This window comes from Mesocricetus auratus, unplaced genomic scaffold, assembly GCF_017639785.1.
Source record: "Mesocricetus auratus isolate SY011 unplaced genomic scaffold, BCM_Maur_2.0 Super-Scaffold_100006, whole genome shotgun sequence".
Taxonomy (NCBI): domain Eukaryota; kingdom Metazoa; phylum Chordata; class Mammalia; order Rodentia; family Cricetidae; genus Mesocricetus; species Mesocricetus auratus.
The window spans coordinates 44,931,537-44,953,345 of NW_024429190.1; the positions used below are offsets into that span (position 1 = coordinate 44,931,537).

Consider the following 21,809-nt stretch of genomic DNA (forward strand, 5'->3'; position numbering starts at 1 on the left):
GGTTTCAGAGTCACAGAGATCCACCTGCCTCTGCCTCCTGAGTGGTGGCACTAAAAGTGTGTGCCACCACCACCCGGCTTTGATTTGATTTTTAAATTTTTTCTTTTGGGTGGGACGGTGCTGCAGGATTGAGGGGAGGATATGGAGGGACCGGGAGGTGAGCAGAATTGGGGTTCGTGATGTGAAACTCTCAAAGAGTCAATAAAGAAGTAAAATTTTTAAAAGAGTGCTCTGAAAATATTTTTGAAAGCAGTATTTTAGTCTTAAGCCTCACCCTATTGAAAAACAGGTGGGTCCAGGTCTTAAAAGAACAGGACTAAGTAAGTAAGGGCTCACAAACACCAGGATGTTAGCCAACCTGGCTCCTACTCCGGCCCTTCAGAGAGCTAAGATCTGACCTAGGAGGGACATCAAAGAGATTTCAGTTTATCTGGAGGCCTGGGGTATGGGTATGTTTACAGGGCTTCCCTAGATATATACACCTAGTGTACATTTAATATAGCTAAAACCAATATTTCCTGACTCCCTTACCAACTGGGCTCTAGTCTCAAAGGACTGGAGGACAGGAAATCTCCAGACCTCCCTGCCCCAGCTGCGTACACACGGCCAGTCATCATTCCCCAGGAAGACAAGCTGTCTGGGCCTCTCCCTGTCACGTGACTGCTAAAGGCAAGAAGGGACCTCACTCCTGTACCACGCTGTCTCCAGATTTTAATCTTGTTAGTCTGAATTTTGTAAATACATCCAAGCAAAGGAACTTTTCTACTTTGCACTGGTTAGTAAATACTGCTCCCCCCAAATGGGACTGGGGGGTAGGGGGCAGAGACAACAGAGGATAGCTCAGATTAAATAAATTGTTTGGAAAGATACAAATGCTTTTATTGTTTCTGAGTCATTCCTTCATTCAGTGTGTCCCGAGCCCCTAGTGTGAGCTGTGCATTGTTCTGGACACCGGAGACACAACGATGAAGAGAACAGAGGAAATGTGGGTGTGGTGGCGTGCGCCTTCAGCCTCAGTTAACCAGAGTCCGAGGCAGGAGTCTGAGATCAAAAGGGAACATAATGAAATCCAGTATCAAAAATGCAGGTCTGTGCACAGTCCACCCATCCACCCATATACACAAATACCCCCCACACACCCACTCACGCACGCACGCACGCTCGCGCGCGCACACACACACACACACACAGGTTCTCTCTGCTGTCCTAACTGATAATGAATATATGCAGCTTCTGGTACTGGGGATGAAGCCCTAGCCTCTGTACACTTTTGTATGTAAGCATATCAGGCTGCCGAGGTGCTAGGGAAGAAAAACTCAAGCAGAGAGTCGGGGACACATCTCAGCAGCAGAGCACTGTAATAATAATAATAAAAAAGATCGGACAGGGTGACAGCTCAGGGAGTAAAGAGAGGATCAGAGTCCAGACCCATCTAGAAAGTGCCTGCTACCCCAACGCTAGGATGGGGAGACTGGAGGATCCAGGGCTGACCGGCCATCCAGTCTAGTGGTAACCTCTAGGCTCAGTGAGAGCAGTTTCAAAAACCCTGGTGGAGGATAGAGGAAGACACCATCGTCACCCTGTTTGGCACACATGGGCACTCATGAACGTATACATTTGCACCACCCTCCCCAGACCCCACACACATTAAAAATAGGGTGAGGTGATAGAGACAGGCAGGGAACACTATTCATAGGCTACACACTCTTAAAAAACAAACAAACAAAACCAAAACTAGAAACCAAACCAAAACAAAACAAAAAACCAAGGTGCCTCTTGAATAGAGATTGAAGGCAGGGTAGAAACTAGAGGAAGAGTGTTCCTTCCAGGCTTGGGTTAGTAAGGCTTGGCTACTTAAGGAGAGCAGGGAGGCCATGTGACTGGAGTGGAGGACTGTAAGCCTGAAGGAGGAAAGGTCACAGGAGTGGGTGGGGATGACAAACTCTGTAGCAGGTTCTCTCTTTTAAAACTGACAGGTCTCCATGGAGCCCAAGATTGACACAGCGAGGCCTCGGGGAGAGGGCTTTTCTGGGTGTGTTTGTGTGTGTATAAAGCCATGGCATTTGCTTCCCCAACTGCTTCCTGCTGCTAATCTGTCTGCCTCCATCTAGCTTGGCATGTGTGGACAACCAGTAACCTTGTGCTTTAGTTAAAAAGGGAGACTAATCACACACCTCAACAAGTCGACACGGCCACGCCCACAGATCCCCATCCTTGCAGAGAACCAAGGTATTGTGCACGATAGTTTCATGTTGGCATCTAAAAATAAGTAGGAATATGTGTCTCCCCTTCTTCAGTCAGGATGCGCTTTATTTCTCGTTCACCATTTGCTAGCAATGATGCCGACCTGTGTCACATCCTACCCTAACTGCTCCTTCCTGCTAATCTGCCTAATCTAACCAGTTATTTGAGCCACAGTTTCTTCCTCTGACACGGTACTAATGCTTGCTGTTGCAGTGTATCACTGCCATGTAACAAATTAGCACATCAGGTAGACATTGGGTGGCACTTGCAGACAAAAAGAGCGTGGGGATGAAGAAGGGTGGAGTTGCCAGCCAAATGCACAGGTAGTAGGCGATGAATACGCCATGCTGAAAAAAGGTACCACTGTGGGGGAGAGTGTAGATACAAAATAAGGGCTAATTTAAGTTGAAAGAGCTATTTAGTTACAAGCCTAAGCTAGTGGCCGAGAATTTATAATTACTAATAAGTCTCTGTGTGGTTATTTGAGGAGCCAGTGGTCCCCGATGAGAAACTCCACCCACAAGTGTCATTTAATGTGTAAACTTTATTGCTATACATAAAATAAAGCATGCTTTAAAAAAGAAAAGAAAAAAAAGACACGCGATGCCAGATTAAAGTTCACTTTGTAAAAAGCTGCAAGGTGTAAATTATAGCTTTTCCATGTTGGCTTTACATATATAGATGTATGCATCGCACATAGATATATGCATTATATATAGATGCATGTGTTATAAATAGATGTATTCATTATACCCAGATGCCACAACAGCCTGTTCCCAGCCTTGCCGGCAAGAGCTTATCAATATTTGGAAAATTTTTCTTTGAGTTGAGAGTTCATATTTTTTTTGTTTTGTTTTGAATCTTAATCTAACTTGAATGGAAGTTTAATAAAACTCTATTTCTTTTTTCCTTTACAGATGAGATTTGAGTCTACTCCAGCATTCATTAAATAACATAAAACTTTCCAAACTTTCTTCTCATGATTGATGGCATTTAGCTTATAAGAACTGATATCATGTCACGCATAGGGAGAATTTAGATGAAGCCAGACGTGCACTAGTGTTTGCTTGCTTATTCCTGATTTGGATGACAAATGAACTGCCCCATCTGACAGCCAGCACAACCTACAGGAAGATCCCACAGATGGGAAAGTGACCACGTGGCAGCCTTGGTTTGCTAGTCATGGAAATCAGGGGCCAGCTGAAGCAGCGCTTCTGCCGGTCGGTGTTTCTGGGCAGCAGGAAGCTCTGAAGTCAGTGCTTGTTTGGAGTTTTACTGTCAACTCCAAGTCATCAGAACTGTTTTCAGGGGATGGAGAGATGGCACAGTGGTTAAGAGTACATCTTGTTCTTGCAGATGACCCAGGTTCCGTTCCCAACGCTCATACCCTGTACCTCTAGTTCCTGGGAACCTGCCACCTTCCTGTGACCTCTTCTGCAGGCATCAGGCATACACGTGGTATAAATTAATATATGCAGGGAAAACACTCTCACACACAAAATGAAATAAGTCTTAAACAACAACTATATAATTAGACTGACTTAGCTCAGCAGGGAAAGGCACTCGTTTTCAAGTCTGAGCATTTGAGTTCAAGCCCTGAAACCTGCGTGGTCGAGAAACTGACTCCCAGAATTCTCCTCTGACCTCCACACACATTCATAGGGGTCACAAGCATGCCTCTTCTGTTGGAGCAACCCAGACTGTGGCATTTTGTTATGTTATCTCTAGCAAAGCAATCTTCTGTTGTTTGATTTTTTTTAAATTGTTATTTATTTTTATTTCACTTGCATGGGTGTTTTGCCTTCATGCATGTCTACATGAGGGTGTCAGACTCCCTAGGAGCTACAGACAGCCGTGAGCTGCCATGTGGGTGCTGGGAATTGAACCGGGCCCTTTGAAAGAGCAGTCAGTGCTCTTAACTGCTGAACCATCTCTCCAGCCCCTTATTTGCTCTCTCTTTTTTCTTGACAGTATCCTACTTGTGTATAATGCACTGTGATCACATCAACTCCTATACCCTCTGTCACTCCCTTCTCTCTCCGTTTTTGTTTTAATTTTCTAACTTACGATTACTTATCTGTGTGCACTCGTGTGTGTGTGTGTATGTGTGTGTGTGTGTGTGTGTGTGTGTGTGTGTGTGTGTGTGTGTACAAATGTCACATTTTTGGTTCTTGATCCAGGGTTTCATTGTGTAGCTCCAACTGGCCTGGAAGTCACTACATAGACCAAGCTGGCCTGGAACTTGTGGCAGTCCTCCCCACTGTTTCCTGAGGTTATAGGTGTGTGCCACCACCGGTGCCAAGTATTGATGTTTTGAACATAAAGATCTTCTCTTGGTCAGAAGATGTAACCCGAGAGAGCTGACCCACATTTGACTGAAGGTAGTTTCAGCAGAGGGAGTAGGTCTGAGCCATTAGGAGCCAACACTCTGAACAGATGGCAGGATGCACGCATGCAGATCAAGAGAATCTGGGCAAGGCATCTACAGTATTCACCACACATCTAATATTGGGCGTTGGTGATTTGGACTTACTATAAAAACGCCAGTTCAAGAGGAATAGCATGCTGTCTTCTGCCATAGATGGGTTTCCCACCACTATGCCAAAACAGCGGACACAAGCCACTCAAGGGAGATGGGTTTATTCTGTTCGTGATTTCGGGCTATTGTGGCTGTTCCCCCCAGCGCTGTCTTTTTGCCCTTTTATCCTATCCAGCTACCAGCTTATGGGATGGCGCTATCTGCATTCAGTTAGGGTTTACCCCTAAGTTATTCCTCTATTTTATTTTATTATTTATTTATTTTGGGGGAGGTGGTTTAGAGACAGGGTTTCTCTGTGTCTTTGGAGGCTGTCCTGGAACTAGCCCTTGTAGACCAGGCTGGTCTCGAATTCACAGAGATTTGCCTGCCTCTGCCTCCCGAGTGCCACCACCACCCGGCTTTATTATTTACTTTTAAAATACCCGGCCAATTGTCCTGGCATTCTCATCTCTCAGAAGGAAGTTTCTCCACCATATAGTGTTCTACCACATGAGGTGAAATCATGTTCTTCTGCTAATTTGACCACATGTGCAGAATGGATAAGCAAGGAACAAGTGTCAGGACAGGAAATAGGGGGTTCAACTTTTCTGAGTGCCAATTTGAGCCAGCCTTCCAGCAAAAGGACAGTCTTGAGTCCCTACTCAGAGGGACTTACTCAGTAAGGTCTAATTATTTAATTAAGTAATTAAAAATGAATAAATGTAGACACTGAACCCAAATGGAGAGGTGGTCTTCAGCAGTTACATAGGCATCCTGTGTAGTATGTCCTATCAATTATGTCAGTAGCCTGCTCACTGCCCCTCTGGCATGGGCTGATCTCAAATTAATAACTGACTTGAGCTGAGTCAATGGGCTTCTCAGCCTAAGGAAATCTGGTGTTGACCGAGAGTACAGGAACTAGGACAATATTCATGGCTTTCTTTCTTTCTTTTTGTTTTTTATTTTTCAAGACAGGGTTTCTCTGTGGCTTTGAAGGCTGTCCTGAAACACTCTATAGACCAGGCTGGTCTCAAATTCATGGAGACCCACCTGCCTCTGCTTCCTGAGTGCTGGGACTAAAAGCGTGCACCACCACCACCCGGCCATGGCTTTCAACATAACCATGACCTTCCATTCTCAAGATTTAGTGTTTAATTCTTACTTTTTATTTTGCTTTGGGGTATTTGAAACCCAAGGTCTGATGCATACTATGTATATGCTCTATCACCAAGCTATACTCCAAGAGTCAGGAGCTTGTCACCCAGGCCAGGTTGACTTGAAACTCATTATGTAGGCCAGGCAGACTTCAAACATACTATCCTCCTGCCTCAGTCTCAGGAAAGTACCACTATGCCTGGCTACTTGTTATTTATTCTGACCAGAGTCTATTTCTGTTATTGTAACCAAAAGATCATTAGGTAATGTTCTCTGTTTATAAGCAGGAGATTGAACATGCCTCATATATAGCCATTATCTTTTAAAATATTACATCGTTAATTTCAACAATCATTAACTATTAACAATATCATTAATTAACAAGTTATAAATTAATACTTGATAAGGACTTCTTTCCATTACATATTTTCTCAATAAATACTAAATGTCCAAGTGAAGTAAAGATGTGTTGAAATTACTAAGAAGATTATAATTAAGGGAACTGTATGAAATGATTAATCTAAAACTTCGTTTTTAAAGTAATTTTGTGTGTGTGTGTGTGTGTGTGTGTGTGTGTGTGTGTGTGTGTGACACATTCGGGATCAAACCGGATTCTTGTGTATTTGAGATAAGCACTTTATCACTGAGCTTAGCCTAGATAGTAACTACTTTGATTAAGAGTAAAAACTGAAGCTCATTATTAGTTGAATAGGAAAACAATGTTGGATATGCATACTCTGAGCATGCTTATTATTCCTCTTGAGAGCATAGGGTTTTTTATTCTCTTTTGTTTTTGAGATAAGCTCTCATTGTAGTTCAGGCTAGCCTCTCATTGCAATCCTCCTGCCTCAGTCTCCTAAGTGTTAATGTTATGGGCATGAGCCACTCCCTGGCTTGAGATTACAGTTGTAAATGATTATAGATACCATGAATCTTGCATAAAATTCTAATTGAACTATAACAGGTGGTTCATTTTAACCAACTCATCCGTTCAATAGATGGAAAGACCTCATGTCTTATTATTTGAAATTTTTTACTTTTTTATTTAAAGACTTAATTTAGTTTATTGTTTTGCCTGCATGTATGCCTGTGTACTACGGGCAAGTGTGGTGTGTCTGCAGGGGCCAGGGTGCATCTGAGCCTCTGGTTCTGGGTTTATAGAGCATTGTGAGCTACCCTGGGGTGCTAGGAATCAGAGCTGGTTCCTCTGGAAGAGCAGCCAGGTCTCTCTAGCCTTGATTATTGAAAATTTAAAGATCAACTGTATATTTAAGTACATAAAATCAATAATAATTTCAGAAATACTCATTAATAACTATATGCTGTTCCCTCCAGCGTCATCTCCCCATATCCTGCCCTCTGCTTGACCCAGATGAGTCACAGAAGCAAACGCTGAGCCCATGAGTGTCCATGACTGACTCAGAGGCCATGCTATGTGGTTGCTACCCTTGGTGCTCTGCTGCGCTGACCCCTCCCCCTGCTCTAAAGGCACAATATTGTCCAACACTTTTAAGATGGACTTCCTTTATTTTTGTTCTTTTCTTTAAAACCAAGCAACACCAGCATTTCAAGGTGGCCTGGTTCTGCACCACGGAGAATTTCTGAATGCTAAGGTAGCCCATTGGTTCCAGCTTTTGGTATTCAAGATGATTTTTGAAAAAACTGAGATCTTCAGCACTGGGGAAAACTCAGAACAAAGATCATCTTTCATTTCTTTCTAAATCTGGAAAAAGTCAATTAGGTTTTAACTTCAAAATGCACATGATTGATTAGAGGCAATAAGTGGTGTGTGTGTGTGTGTGTGTGTGTGTGTGTGTGTGTGTGTGTGTAGAGATATCTCAAGGGTTAAGGGCACTTTCTGTTTTCACAGAGACCAGTTCCTGGCACAGTTTCCAGCACCACATTGGGCAGTTCACAGCTGCCAATAATTCTAGCTCCAGGGGAGCCAATGCCTTCCTCTGGATCCCAAGGGCATCTACATGTTTGTGAGCATACACATATTCTCTCTCTCTCTCTCTCTCTCTCTCTCTCTCTCTCTCTCTCTCTCTCTCTCTCTCTCTCTCTCTCACACACACACACACACACACACAATAAAGTAGTCTTTTTAAAGAGTTGGGTTGAATGAGGTGCTAGGGTTTGAACTCAAGGCCTGATACATGTCTATCACCTGCTAGTTTAGTTTTCCTTTGGGCTGCCATCTCAAAAATAATGACATGAAGACTTATTATTAATTATGAAAGCTGACCTTAGCTTAGGCTTGTCCCACGAGCTCTTATAAGTTAAATTAACTCATTTAGTTAGGCTATGCTCTGTCACATGACTTTTACCTCTCTTTCATTCTGTGTGCCCATCTCCTGAGAACCTGGTTCATTCTCTCTTTCTGCCTGAAAATCCCCCAGCTCTTTATTACACCGATCACAACAATATCTCTTCACAGTGAGCAAATATCTCATAACACTGCACCCATTAGCTACATACTCAGCTCTCAACGTGTATCATTTTTGTTAAAAGTTAAATTGTGCCATGTATAGTGGCACACATCTTTAATCCCAGCACTTGGGAGGCAGAGGCAGACAGATCTCTGTGAGTTTGAGGCCAGCCTGGTCCACAAAGAAAGGTCCAGGACAGTCAGGCTATTACATCAAGATACCCTGTCTCAAAAAAACAAAAAAAGGTAAATTGTATTTATTACTAATGTATGTGTGCTATGTGTAAGGAGAAGGGGGTGTCTGTGTGAAGCTCAAAGAACTTTGTGGAGTTGGTTCTCTCCTTCTATCCTACCTTTGTTCTGAGGGTAGACTTCAGGTTGTTAGGCTCACACACCAAGCACTTTTACACTGAGTCATCTTGTCCCAATACATATCTTGAGGTTGGTGAGATGACTCAACAAGGGAAGGTGCTTGCATGACCTGAGTTTTTGTGGAATATTAGTTTAAGATGTGGTACATTTGTCTATGCTATGAAATATTTTTTTAACAATGTAAAGATGTGTTACATTCTTTTATGTTGTATTTGTTTAACTCTGAAAAGCCGTGTTACTTTGCCTATCTTAAACACCTGGTTGATCTAATAAAGAGCTGAACAGCCAATAGTTAGGCAGGAGAGGGATAGAGAGCCTGCCAGGCAGAGAGAATAAATAGGAGGAGAAATCTAGACTCAAGAGGACATCAAGGAGCAGAAGAAGGAGAAGAGAATGCCAGGGACCAGACACACAGACACACAGCCATCCATGTAGGAAGAAAGAAAGATATATAGTATAAAGAAAGGCAAAATGAAGTTAAAGAGAAGCAGGATAATTTAAGTTAGAAAAGCTGGCTAGAAACAAGTCAAGCTAAGGTTGGGTGTTCATAAGAATAAGTCTCCATGTATTTATTTGGGAGCTGGGTGGTGGCCCCCAAAGAGTAAAAACAAACAAACAAACAACTACACTGAATCATACCTGAATTCTACTCACTGTGTAGTGGGAGATGACCTTGAATGCCTGATCCTCCTGTCTCTACCTCCCAAGCGCTGGCATTACAGGCCTGTACAGCCACACCTGACTCAAGTCACTGCCATTGAAAAGCATACTCCGAGCTCATTTTCTATTGGGAATGAGCATTTGGTTGGGTTTTTTGTTTTGTTTTTGTTTTTTTGTTTTGTTTTGTTTTCCACAGACACAATATGTTAAACCCTGGCCAGATCTCCTGGATAGTTGAACAGCTATTCAAACCTAAAACAGGTACATTTGCCATATCATATGACATGTTTTCTCAACCAACAGTAGCGTGGCTGTGTGGTTGCTCAAGCTTCCTTATTTGTAATCTTAAATCTTGTATTTTGCACTATTGGCTGGAGCTGGCTTTGCCTTTGGGGAAGGAGTAATAAAAAAGAAAACAATAATCAATGCGGGGAAAAGGCATGAATCTGAAAGAGAGCAGAGAGGAAGGGCTTGGAGGGAGGGAATGGAAGGGTGTGACATAATTAAAGTATAATCTCAAAAAATAATAAGGCTATTCACACCTATGATCCTAGTATTTAGGAGACAGATCACTGTGAGTTTAAGGTCAGCCTGGCTGCATAACAAGTTTCAGGTCACTGAGAATCCTGCCCCCCCTCCAAAAAAAGGCCTCTGTCATCTTGCATCTTTGCTTTCCAGAAGCAGGTTCTGCCTCTCTGTGCCCTCTGCTGACTGCAGCTACTGACTTCTCCCAGGCCCAGGGACTGGCCCAACGTGGAGCAAGCCATCTGGTCGTCTCCAAAGTTGAACACAGTCATGTCTCCCCTAACTGCCAGCTAGGAGCTGCACTCTTGATTGGCCACTGCCCTCATTGCTTTTGTTCTGAAGTTATAACCAGCACAGGCAGTTTTCTGGGTGGACTTTTTTTCTCCATGTCACTGTGAGCCCATGGGCTCTGCTGCACAGGGTGTGAGCAGGTCCATTTAAAACCATGTTTCCAGGTTCAGTTATTACAGGTCACCCTTCATCTCCATCTGGTTTTGAGAGTCTTAGAGAATATATTTATCACTCATTCGGGATCTTGAGTCCCCTTACTTAGAAGTTCTGCTAATAATTAGACGTAGAATCATGGTAATCTGGCACCAGTGGACAATATAGATTTTAGAAGCTATTGTGGTCCACACTGATCAAGTTGTGAAGAAGGAAAAGTTGATTGGAAAAATCGCAGTTAGTCTTTTCCCCAGTCTTAAGTCTGACCGTGGAGGTAATAGGTTCTGAGAATGCAACAGGAAGTTCTGAGAATGCTGGAGATGGGAGGAAGGGAAGAAATGTTTAATTTTTCAAGTCATGTTCTCTTTTCTCCTCCTTCTCCCTCCTCCTCCTCCTTTTCCTTTTCCTCCCTGTCCTCCTTCTTTAGCCAAGCACTCCACCACTGACTTATTCCCCAGTCCATCAACGAAATTGTATTCTAGTCATGGCTGTCTCCGTCTGTCTGTCTGTCTGTCTGTCTGTCTGTCTGTCTGTGTGTCTGTCTGTCTCTGTGTCTCTCTCTTTGTACATGTATGCCTTTTAAAGCAGTCTAACTACATAACCCAAGTTTGCCTGGAACTTAGTATGTAGCCTAGGCTACCCACGAATTTACTGTAATTCACCTGCCTCTGCCTCCCAAGTGCTGGGATTACAAACTCCCACCTACCTCATTTTGCTGCTCTTAAATGACAGTTATGACTACTTGTACGTCTACATTTTAGGGTCAGTGATGTAATTTTCAAAATAAGGAATACTGAGCTATAAAGTATCTTAGTGTGCGTTGCTTTTATTTTTGATGCTGTTTTCTACTTTTAGGTTTGTTGTATATAAGAAGAAAAATTTGAAACTCCTACCACATAGATATTTCAGTAAGTGTTTGTTTATCTACTCTTTCAATAAACAGTGGTTAAGTACAGGGTTGGCTGCTGCTGTGTTTGGCTTATGCTAATCACTGAGGATGCAAAGACACATGGTGGGTTCCTGCCACTGAAGGCCAAAGCCTAATGAAAACAGGCAGGCAAATAAATAATTAGTACAAAATTGGGGAGTGTTTCCTACTCCCATGGAAAGCATTAGGGTAGACTCACGAAGCAGGTGCTCTTTGAGCTGTTTTTCTGAGGTTTTGTTGGAGACAGGGCCTCATTCACATGTGGCTCTGAGGACTGGCTATGTAATGAAGATAACATCTGACTCCTCATGCTGCCTCCACATCCCTAGTGCTGGGATCACAGGTGTGTGGGACAGCCACAGGTTTATGTGGCGATGAGGATCAAACCAGGGGCTCTGTGGCTCGTGCTGGGCAAGCTCTCTACAAACTGAGCTGCTATCTAGCCTGTTTGAGCAGTTCTGAAGACAACCTGGCAGGCAAATGATGAAGAAAGGATGCTGTCAACAGAGGAAGAGCCTTTGATGACAAATGTAACAAACACAAGAAGAGCAGAATGGTACTGAATGATGCGGAACCTACGGACCTTTGGGTATCAGTGGAAGATAGCGAGAGAAACAGTCCAGTCCAGGCTGTGGAGAGCTGACCCTGCTCAACATCAGGAGAAACTGATGCGCTGAAGATGAGGAGGCTGCTTACAGATGTGATCTGAGTGTGTGCACAAAGCCTCATGCACTGAACACTCGGTCCTCAGCGCAGCCGAGTTGGGAAGTGGTGGGACCTCGTGGGAGGAAATTAAGCTCACTGGGATGCTGCCTTCAGACAGATTGGAGTTCTCAACAGCTCTGCAGTGAGTTCCCATGAGAAACTGTTAGTGATATAGTATCTCATGCCTACAGTCCCACACTTTGGAGGCTAAGGTAGGAGGATTGGTGCAAGTTCAAGACCAGCCTGGGCCACAGAGTGAGACTCTATTTCTTTCTTTCTTTCTTTCTTTCCTTCTTTCTTTCTTTCTTTCTTTCTTTCTTTCTTTCTTTCTTTCTTTCTTCCTTCCTTCCTTCCTTCCTTCCTGTCTTTCTTCCTTCCTTCCTTCCTTTCTTTCTCTCTCTCTCTCTCTCTCTCTCTCTCTCTCTCTCTCTCTCTCTCTCTCTTTTTGGTTTTTTAAGACAGGGTTTCTCTGTATTGCTTTGGAGTCTGTCTTGGAACTCGTTCTGTAGACCAGGCTGGCCTCGAACTCACAGAGATCCACCTGCCTCTGCCTCCCAAGAGCTGGGATTAAAGGTGTGTGCACCAATGCCTGGCAAGACTCTATTTCAATCACCCTCAATCCTCCCCAAAGCTAAGTGTGATGGTTCAAAACCCCTGCCTCTTTGTTCAGTAAGATTATATTTTCCTTGAAGTCATTGGCTATGTGTACAATAGATGCTTTTAGTGTTCTTGTCTACTAAATCCAATCTCTGACTCATTTTCTGCATTTCCTTTCTTCCTTTCTTCTTTCTATATAGTATGTTATTTCCCTACTAATGTTGATGAGAGTTTGGACCCAGAACCAGGCCTTGCGGCTGGGCTCTTGTAATAACATAAAATGAAGCAGAGTCCAGAATCAAAGACTCTTGGGGAAACCACCAAATTCATGACTGAACGAAAGCCAAGGCACAAAAGAGACACAGAAGGAGTGGTCCAGGAGGTGGGAAAGAAGCCAAGTGTCCCAGGAACCTTTCCTTTTCCTTTCTTTCTAAAGGGTGGGTGGGTGGGGTCTTGTTATGCAGCCTTGTTGACTTCAAAACCATGGCCCTCCTGTCTTGGTCTCCTAGTGTTGCTATTACCACACCTGCCTCTGCTCTCTGTATATTGTCAAAGCTTTGTTTTAGATTTTGATCGCACCGAGTGTGGGCTTTTCCTTAGAGCAATGGTTTTCAAACTTCAGTTTGTGTCGGACTATAATAGGAAAGCCAGGTATAGTGTCACACAAGTGTCATCCCAGCACTTGGGAGGCTGAGGCAGGAGGGTCAGTTTAAGTTACCATAGTCTATTTAGTGAGTTCCATGTTAGCCAGGGCTACAGAGTGAGAACCTATCTCACAAAACACCAAAGAATTGCAAGAAACAGTTCTTTACAGCATATATTCCCAGCCTTCTTTCTTTAAGTTTCTGATTCAGTGAGTCTGAGGTAGAGTTCTTGAATTAAAAAAAGATAATTTAGACATTTGTTTACTTTTATGTGTTTGAGTGTTTTCTCTACACACATGTTCGTGTATTGTGTGCATGCCTGGTGCCCACAAAGGTAAGAGGGTGTTGGAGCTCCTGGAACTGGAGTTATGGATAGTTTCAATGCACATGTGAGCGTCAGGAACTGAACCAGGGTCCTCTGCAGGAGCAGCCAGTGCTGAGCTCAGCTTTGCCCTAGAGTTTTCATTTCCAATAGTCTGTCTGACAGATTTCCAGGTGGGATAGCACTGCAAGAGATACTGCTCTAGAACATCGTGCAGGTTAGTAATTGTCCACTCACTGAAACCAGATTCTGAGAGATGGGCCCTACCTCACGTGGCATGGGTGGGAAGACTCGTCAAGAATGTTTGGCATTATCTCATGGGCCCGGGGCTGAGTGGAAATGGGCAATAAGCTCACACACATGAGTTCATTGCCCTCTGCTCTTGATTATGGACACAACATGACCAGCTGCTTCAGGTCCTACCGTCTTGACTTCCCGGTTATGATGGGCTGTAACCAAGAACTGGGAGTCAAATAGCTTACAATTGGGAAGCTGCTTTGGTCGGGTCCTTTTATCACAGCAACAGGAATGGAGTCACGAAGACAAACATTTTCTGATATCTGGATGCCAGGCTGTTATCAGTGAAGTGTTAATGTGTCTTTCCATTCCCTGAGCCACACTTCCAGGGGCTCCTCCATGCTTAACTCCAGTGTCTCTGCTCAGCTTCCAGCTGATAATCCTTCCAAAGGGCAGCAGGCATCTAAGGAGTTTCCACAAGGCTCCTAATCTAGAGTTCAGCAGGTTCCCTTCTCCCTCCAACTCATTGCTTTTCTGTCAGGGAATTGTCCCAGACAACAAGCTGGGGTGAGTTTCTCTTCTCAAGGACCACAGACTTGTCCTATCTATGGGTCAGTTCCTGAAGTGTTGAATCAGGTATTCTGTCCAATTTAGTGAGACTGTGTCCACCCTCCCTTTCTCTAGCCCATCCCCTGCCCTGCTGCTTCCACAACCACTCTCTTCTCCCTGCCTGCCTTCCCCAACCTGGTGCAAAGAGATAACTAATGATGGTTTTAAATGATGGGCAGCTAGTCTTACATAAATTAGTATTAAATCCTAGGCAGAAGTTTTGGGCCTTTTGAAACATAGGAAACTTGGACCATCTAGATCAATGTATAGATGAGGAGAAGAAGGAGAAATAGCTTAGAGATAGAGATTTGTAGGTAATTAAATCAAAGGGTGTGAAACATATGAAAAGTCATATTGTAACTGGGGGGAGTTAGGATTCTTCTAGGAAAATTCCACACTGAGTGAAAATGGGCTGCCCGCAGGAGCCCTGACCCTAGATCTTGTATCTCCCAGGAGAAAGACTATCTACAAATGTGCATTTCCTGGCTTTTGTGGCACTTCTACTGTAATCTCTCACACTGCGGTAACAAGGTGAAGACGGGATGAGAGTTTCTCTTTACTCACTTTTTACTAAAACTGTAAATAAATTCATTTTTCCCATCTCTCTTGTGTGATGATCTTTCTCTATTAATGTTGATGAGAGATTGGACCCGGAGTCAGGACTTATGGCTGAGTTCTTATAACAACATAAAATGAAGAAGAGTTTGGGATCAAAGACTCAAATTCATGGACACAGGAGTGGTCCAGGAGGTAGGGAAGGAACCAAGTGTCCCAGAAGTGTGTGTGTGTGTGTGTGTGTGTGTGCTCATGCGAGGAGTAAGTTCTCTGCCCGGGATCAATCTCCATTTACCTGTTGAACCATAGTGCTGGCCTCCAGGAGCCTCTTGAAAACATATTTTGAGACTTGTGTATTCCCTCTCAAGATGTTTGTATTTTTAAATTTCCAATCAGCCCTACAATATAATATTATTATCAAGACCATTTTATAGATGAAGAAATTGAGAATTAAGTGATTCCATCAAGGTCACCTGGGTGGTAAGAGGCAGAGTCAGAACTTGAACCCAGGTACTCTGGCTCTAATACTCCATAAAGCTTTCCTCCAAATGGACAGGCTAGCACTGCAGATAGCCCAGGAAGCTGAGCTTTGCAAGGTGCTCGCTGAACTAAAGTTTAGAGCCACTGACTCCATAGTAAACAATAGGTGCCAATGAGCTGCTCAGCAAGGCTGGTTCTTTGCCCCAGCTATTTTGAGTCAGAGGAGAACCACACATCTCAGAGCCCCTGGTCCTCAGAAGCCCATTTCCGGTTTAAGGTCAAAGAAAGGGAAGACCCTTTCCTAGGGACCCAAGGAAAACAAGACCCGAGACTCCAGCAGCTACCCATGGAGGTGGAGGGAAGGGCTGCCCCCATTTCTAACCGTGTAGTCACAAGGACAGTGAAGATTTACATGCATTTGAACATAGCGTCAACTCAATTACCTCTGTGCAGATTAGCCTCGGATCCTTAAGCTGCCACAGCTGTCTTCAGGTGCTGGGAGGATTATCCTGCAGAGATGTTGATCAGCTGGTCTCTGTGTCTCCTGCGAGCAGAACAAAAGGCAAGAGGCTTAAATGTCAGCAGGAGATTTAAAAGTAAGTAAGAACTCTGGGAGGCAGGGAGGTCCTGGATAATTTCCAGACTTCCTGTCTTACTCAGTTCTTAAGAGTTCCCTTCTGATCACACTGATGGCTGTGTTTATTAACATCAACAATGACAACAACAATAATAATATCAAAGGCTTATATAGTTCATTCTTTGTGCACCAGTTTTGTAAGAGTTTTGTGTTATTTGGTGGTGTTGTGTGGGGTCTATTTCATCCTACAGTTTGTAGTCCATCATCCAGGGCAGTCAAGGCAGGAACTCGAGGCAGGAACCTGGAGACAGGAGATGAAGCAGAGGCCACGGGGGAGTGAGGATGCTTACTGGCAGGCTTTTGTTGTGTTTTTGAGAGGGGGTCTTAATATGTACCTGGCCTGATGTTCACTGGGTAGCCTAGGCTGGTCTTAAACTCGGGGCAATCCTTCTGCCTCACTCTCCGGAGTGCTGGAGTTACAGAGCTGTACCGCCATGCTTGACTCGGGCGCTGTTTTCAGGTCTTGTTGTTTTGTCTTTAATTCATATCAGTCATCACAGCAACACAATGACATATATACAATTGCCAGCTTCATTTTATAGACACGTGTTAACTCTCCAAGAAACCTGGGACAGTCTCTCTCAGTATCCGGGCTCCTCCCAGCCCTTCTTACCCATCCCAGACCCTAAACCACTCCCTCCCAGGGCCTGGGTTTCATGCCCTTCCCCAGGCCTGATCCCTATAATAACTCAGTCATTTTGGTTAAGCCTGTCTCTTGGCCTGGGCCACCTTTCCCAGTCAGTCTGTCCTCTCTAGCCCTCCCTCCCCGTCTCTCCTCTCATGGTCCAGTTTAGTCAGCCAGCCGTGTCAGCCTGGACTCTTCCCTCTGCTTCCTTTTCCCGGTATGTCTGCAATAAAGCCTTCTTACTTTAGGAGTCGTCATGCCTTCCTCCTTTTCTTTCTTTCTTTTTTAATTCAACAAGGAAGCTGAAACACAGAGAGGACGAACCACTCGATACAGGTTTTGTAACAAATGGCAGAGCTGAGGTTTGAAGCCTCAGAGTCCATCCTCATAGTTATGACCCTGCTAGTCTTTGATGGTGCATTAGGGCAGAATTCAAGGTAAGGGGACGGGATAACAAATTGATGCAGAGACTCTGTGTGTGTGTAGATCATCATATAATGGCCATAAAGGAGCCAGTGGCTTCTGATATCTTGGGTCATTTGCTCCCATGTAGTATCTGTGGCAACACTGAACCAAGAAGATGAGGTGAAATTAATTTTATGGGACTTCAAGCCCATTTTTCTTAGATCCTCATTGCCTTGTAAAGAAGTCTAAACCTGAATGAGAATGTAGCTCAGTAGTAGAGTATTTGTCTGGCATATACCAGGCCCTGGATCGGCTCCCAGCATTGCACAGGAAAAGAAAACAAAGAAGTGTCTAGGTCATGTAGCCACAGACAGAGCACATGTAGACAAGGGGCCTTGGAGGCTGAGAGGCCTTCTGGTAGGAGTGCCCACCAACAGAACAAACAAGGCCACTCCTTGTCACACTGTCCCAAAAGACATCACATAGGGCAGAGATGCGCTAAACCTGCTGAGCTCTGCCCCCAACTTGATTCTGAAAGCGTTTCATTTTTAATTTACAATTCTTACCATTGCTAAAGATGCACTCTAACACGGAGCATCCCCTAGCCCAGTTTTAAGCATCTCTACAATTGAGTGGCAACAGGTGCACTCATATTGTCCTGCAACCAACAGCGACATCCATCAATCTTAAAGCCCTCCATCATCCCACACTAAAGCTGTGTACCCATGAAACAACAGCTCCCCATTGCCCCTCACGGGAGCCTGCTGGCCACTGCCCGACTTCTGTCTCTGCGAATTTGTCAGTCACTTTGAAGGTGGTTTGCCAGGCAACAGCACATCACTTAACACTAAGTTTAGCAATCACGTTTAGAATGCACTCATGTGCTTGCTGGTTTGTCAAGTATCGATGTCACAGAAGAATCTGGAACCCAGAGCTTCTGTTCACTTGTCTTTTGTACCTTTAATCCTACTGCATCATGGATTACAGTGTTGTGAGTACAAGTGTAATTATACCCAACAATTACTTTAAAATTGAGAGGACAGCCGGGCGCTGTTGGCGCACGCCTTTAATCCCAGCACTCGGGAGGCAGAGGCAGACGGATCTCTGTGAGTTCGAGGCCAGGCTGGACCGACAGCCTCCAAAACAATACAGAGAAACCCTGTCTCGTAAAAACCAAAAAAAAAAAAAAAAAAAAAAAAAATTGAGAGGACAGCTTCACATTTAAATGTCACCTTTATCTTCTCACAGTTTCTCTGCATCTAACTATCATTCTTTGTATTTTACAACAGCAGGGGTTAAAACAAAACAAAACTTAACAAATCCAAGGCCTGAGGATCAGAGAGTGTAAGCAACTTGCCCGAGGTCACAGAGGAGAAGGGTTGGTTTGTAACCATTGATTGGCCACTCCTATTTGAAAAGGGAATTAAAGAGGGTACTCATAGGGGCAATTTACCGTCTTGAGAGAGAAGATACAAGCCTGGTCTTCCAGTAGCATCTACTTTTGTGGGAAACATCCTGGGTAGGCCCACGAGACCGTCCCTGGGTGATGTCAGTGTTGATTTCTGGTAAAGCATCCCGTAGGGTGTTGCTGTGAAGAAACAGGGATTTGCAGCTGCATTACAAGGGCAGGAGAACACGAGGTGGCAGTCCAGATAGAGTGCCATGAAGGCCACAGAACCATGTCCTATGCATAAAGAGGATAGTAAAATCCATTCAAGGGGTCACTAGCATTTATTAATGAAACCTCAGAATTCATTGCAACCTGATGGGCAAACGATTTTTCCTTTGACTTTTAGGTGCATATGTATATACATACAAATACTTTCATAGCTTGGTCGTATGGGAAGTAGACCCTGGCGTGCAATGTTTTTGTTTGTTCAACTGTGTGTGCCCAGGAAGGCACTTGATAACCACTGCCCTAGCCTACCTCCTTCCTGGCCACAGCCTCCCTCACGTGTAGAAATGCCCTAAGGATTCTGGGGGAAATCTGCTTTTGCCTCTGTACACCTTGTCCAATACTGTAGAGAGGGACAGGCATTACTGTGGCCCCGAGGTAAGGTAAGCCTCGGATAGCTCCTGTGCCAAGCAGATTTCGTGTGGAGAAATCTGGGCTCCGCCCACAGAGACTCCGCTCCTCATCACACACGGGCATGTTCACTCTTGAAACTCTGTGGGCTCCCCTTCCCCTCTGTGGAACAGAGGTCAGATCAACTTATCTCCAGGTTCGTCTCCACCAGGGGAAGGAGTGTTCAAAAGCTGATGCAGATTAACTTATCTTCAGGTTCGTCTCCATCAAAAGCTAATGCAACTACCTCCTTGTTTTCCCAGGAGGGCCCACTTCAACAGCAAACAGGAACCAAAAAAGGAAAAAAAAAAGCTTTTTGTTTAAAGTCCCATTTTGGGTCTGTTTTTATTTTTTCTAAAGTTGGTACAGGTAGATAAATACGTTTTTAAGATATTGTTTTTACTTATGGATTAGTATGTGTGTGATGGATGTATGTGCACGTTGTGTGCTTGTCCATGTAAGCATATGTAGAGGCCAGAAGAGAACGTGGTGTGTCCTGCTCTGCCTCTCTCTGGCTAACTGGACTTTAAAGGTCCTTTCAGAAATATCTAACTAGAAACCAACAATCCTTTTGTCTCCACCACTACACTCCAGCACTGAGGCATGCACTCAGCTTTGTATGTAGGCACTGAGGATTCGAACTCAGGCCCTCATGCCATCTCCCGGATCCGCCTAAAGCCGCTGAAAGACAGCTAACATGTTTCTCAGGTCGGAGGTGTGGGACCTTACTTTTGGTGTCCCACCGGAGTCTGTAAGCCTATGCCCATGAACCTCACACCCTTTTATTCTATTCAATGATCAGCTGTAATGGCAGTATAGTGGCAGCAGCTCAGCCACACATAAAACTCTGCCTGTAAATTAACCAAGGATATTAAAGGTGCTTGGAATTCCTCAGTTAAAAGCATATGGCCATGGTGATCTTTTGCTGGCTGAGGAAACACGAACACACTGTTGGCTGGGTTTCAATCCTGGTTCCAGTGCAGAAGAAGGGGAGCTCCCAGACTTTGGAAAGCCACCTGGCAAAGAGAGGGGAGCCCCAACTTAGCCAGCAGTCATTGTTTTGTTTTCTAATGCTGACTGTTGAACCCAGGGCTTCATGCAAGGGGCGCAGGCAACCAGCTGAGCTTCCTCCCTGCATTTCTCAGCAGCAGATCAAGAAGAAAGCAAAGCAAAGAGAGGGCTATATTTATGGTGCAGCTCGATCCCCAGAACTGCTAACAGTTTTGTTCTGTTTTTAAGAAAGGAAAAGAAGAAAGTCGGCAGCATAGAGCTCTGTTCTGCTAACTGTAACAGCAGGACAGGTACAGAGTTCTGAGTGTCCCTTCAGCCTGATGGGGGTGGGGGGAGGCCCTCCCCAGGCTTCCTGGGCTCCCTGCACCCATATCTGTGCTTCTCAGTGCCTTAAGAGCTCAGTGTGAGCATGCCTTTAATCCCAGTGGGAGGCAGAGGCAGGTGGATCTCTGTGAGTCTGAGGCCAGCCTGGTCTACAGAGTAAAGTACCAGGACAGCCTCCAAAGCTACACAAAGAAACCCTGTCTTGAACTCCCCCCTACCCCTCACCCCCTGCCAAAAAAAAAAAAAAAAAAAAAAAAAAAAAGAGCTCCGTGTGCCTGGAAGGCAGCTATACACAGGTGGGTGGGTGGGTAGGTCTGGGGAAGATAGATGCATTAGCTTTACAGCTCTGTCCCCAGCTTCAGAGCAGAAATCATAGTCATCAAAAAGAAAATATTTCTGTGCATTGAAGTTCCAAAGTAATGCTTTCACAGATGATTCAAACAAATTAGTTTCGTTGGGGGAATTTGACATGTTTGCTCATTTTCAAGAAAAAAAAATCTCCAACAGTGAACTGTGGTATGAGGAGAATCACTTTGTTTGGTCCCCCCTCCTCCCAAGCCCCTAATGGTATAGAAAAATATATGTGATTTGATAGCTGGTTTCTTTTCATGGTTTTTTTTAAAGGAACTTCAAACAAGACAATATTATTGCCCAACTCTCTGGATAGGAGAGGGGGACAAAGGCACAGAAGGGTACAAATAGAAGGAGAAAGTAAGAAAAGATTGAAGGGCAAGGAAGTATATTATTAAAACCAGTCACTGTTCCCCCTCCCCCCACACTAACCCCAAGCTCAACTTATTTTAGCAAGCCAAGGGAAATTTAATCCCGGCCTCCGCTATATATTCAGTACATTCTGGCTGACATTTTAAGCCCTGTTTGAAATCTGGTTGGGTTCCAAGCACATGCAATACTAGAGTGGAGAAATACTATAGATGACTATCTCATTTTTCTTTCTCTCTGAAACACTGACAATGATTCTTTGTAAAATGTCTCTGGACACTGAAGGAAGTTATCAACAAATATTTTGCAGAAATCTATCAAGGGCTGATTATTGTGATTTATATAATGTGGTTGTTCCATTTCATAGGCTTAGTGTGTTGTATGATCAAAACATGCGTGGAAGACAACAGAGGCTTCCAGATGCCAAACACAGGAGTTATCAGGACTCAAGGCTTAGGTCTGAGGGTATTTTCAGTTCCCTTGAGGACAGAATGATGTCCTCAGGTGACAGAGGCAGGACTCTGAGCTATGCTTCAGTCACTCCCAGCTACTGCAAACATTACCCAGGAGGAAAGAAGTTCCTATCTCTTTGGTTTCTC

The 21,809-nt window shown here is 44.2% G+C and overlaps 1 long non-coding RNA gene across 1 annotated transcript; it reads right to left on the bottom strand.

Moving 5' to 3' along the window:
• Positions 1–896: 896 nt before the first annotated feature.
• On the bottom strand, positions 897–15,978 carry LOC121140686. The gene is made up of 3 exons (XR_005877614.1): positions 15,867–15,978; positions 2,175–2,259; positions 897–1,041 (listed from the first exon to the last, which is right to left on the bottom strand). It is a non-coding gene; the product is annotated as an uncharacterized LOC121140686 (long non-coding RNA).
• Positions 15,979–21,809: the final 5,831 nt, after the last annotated feature.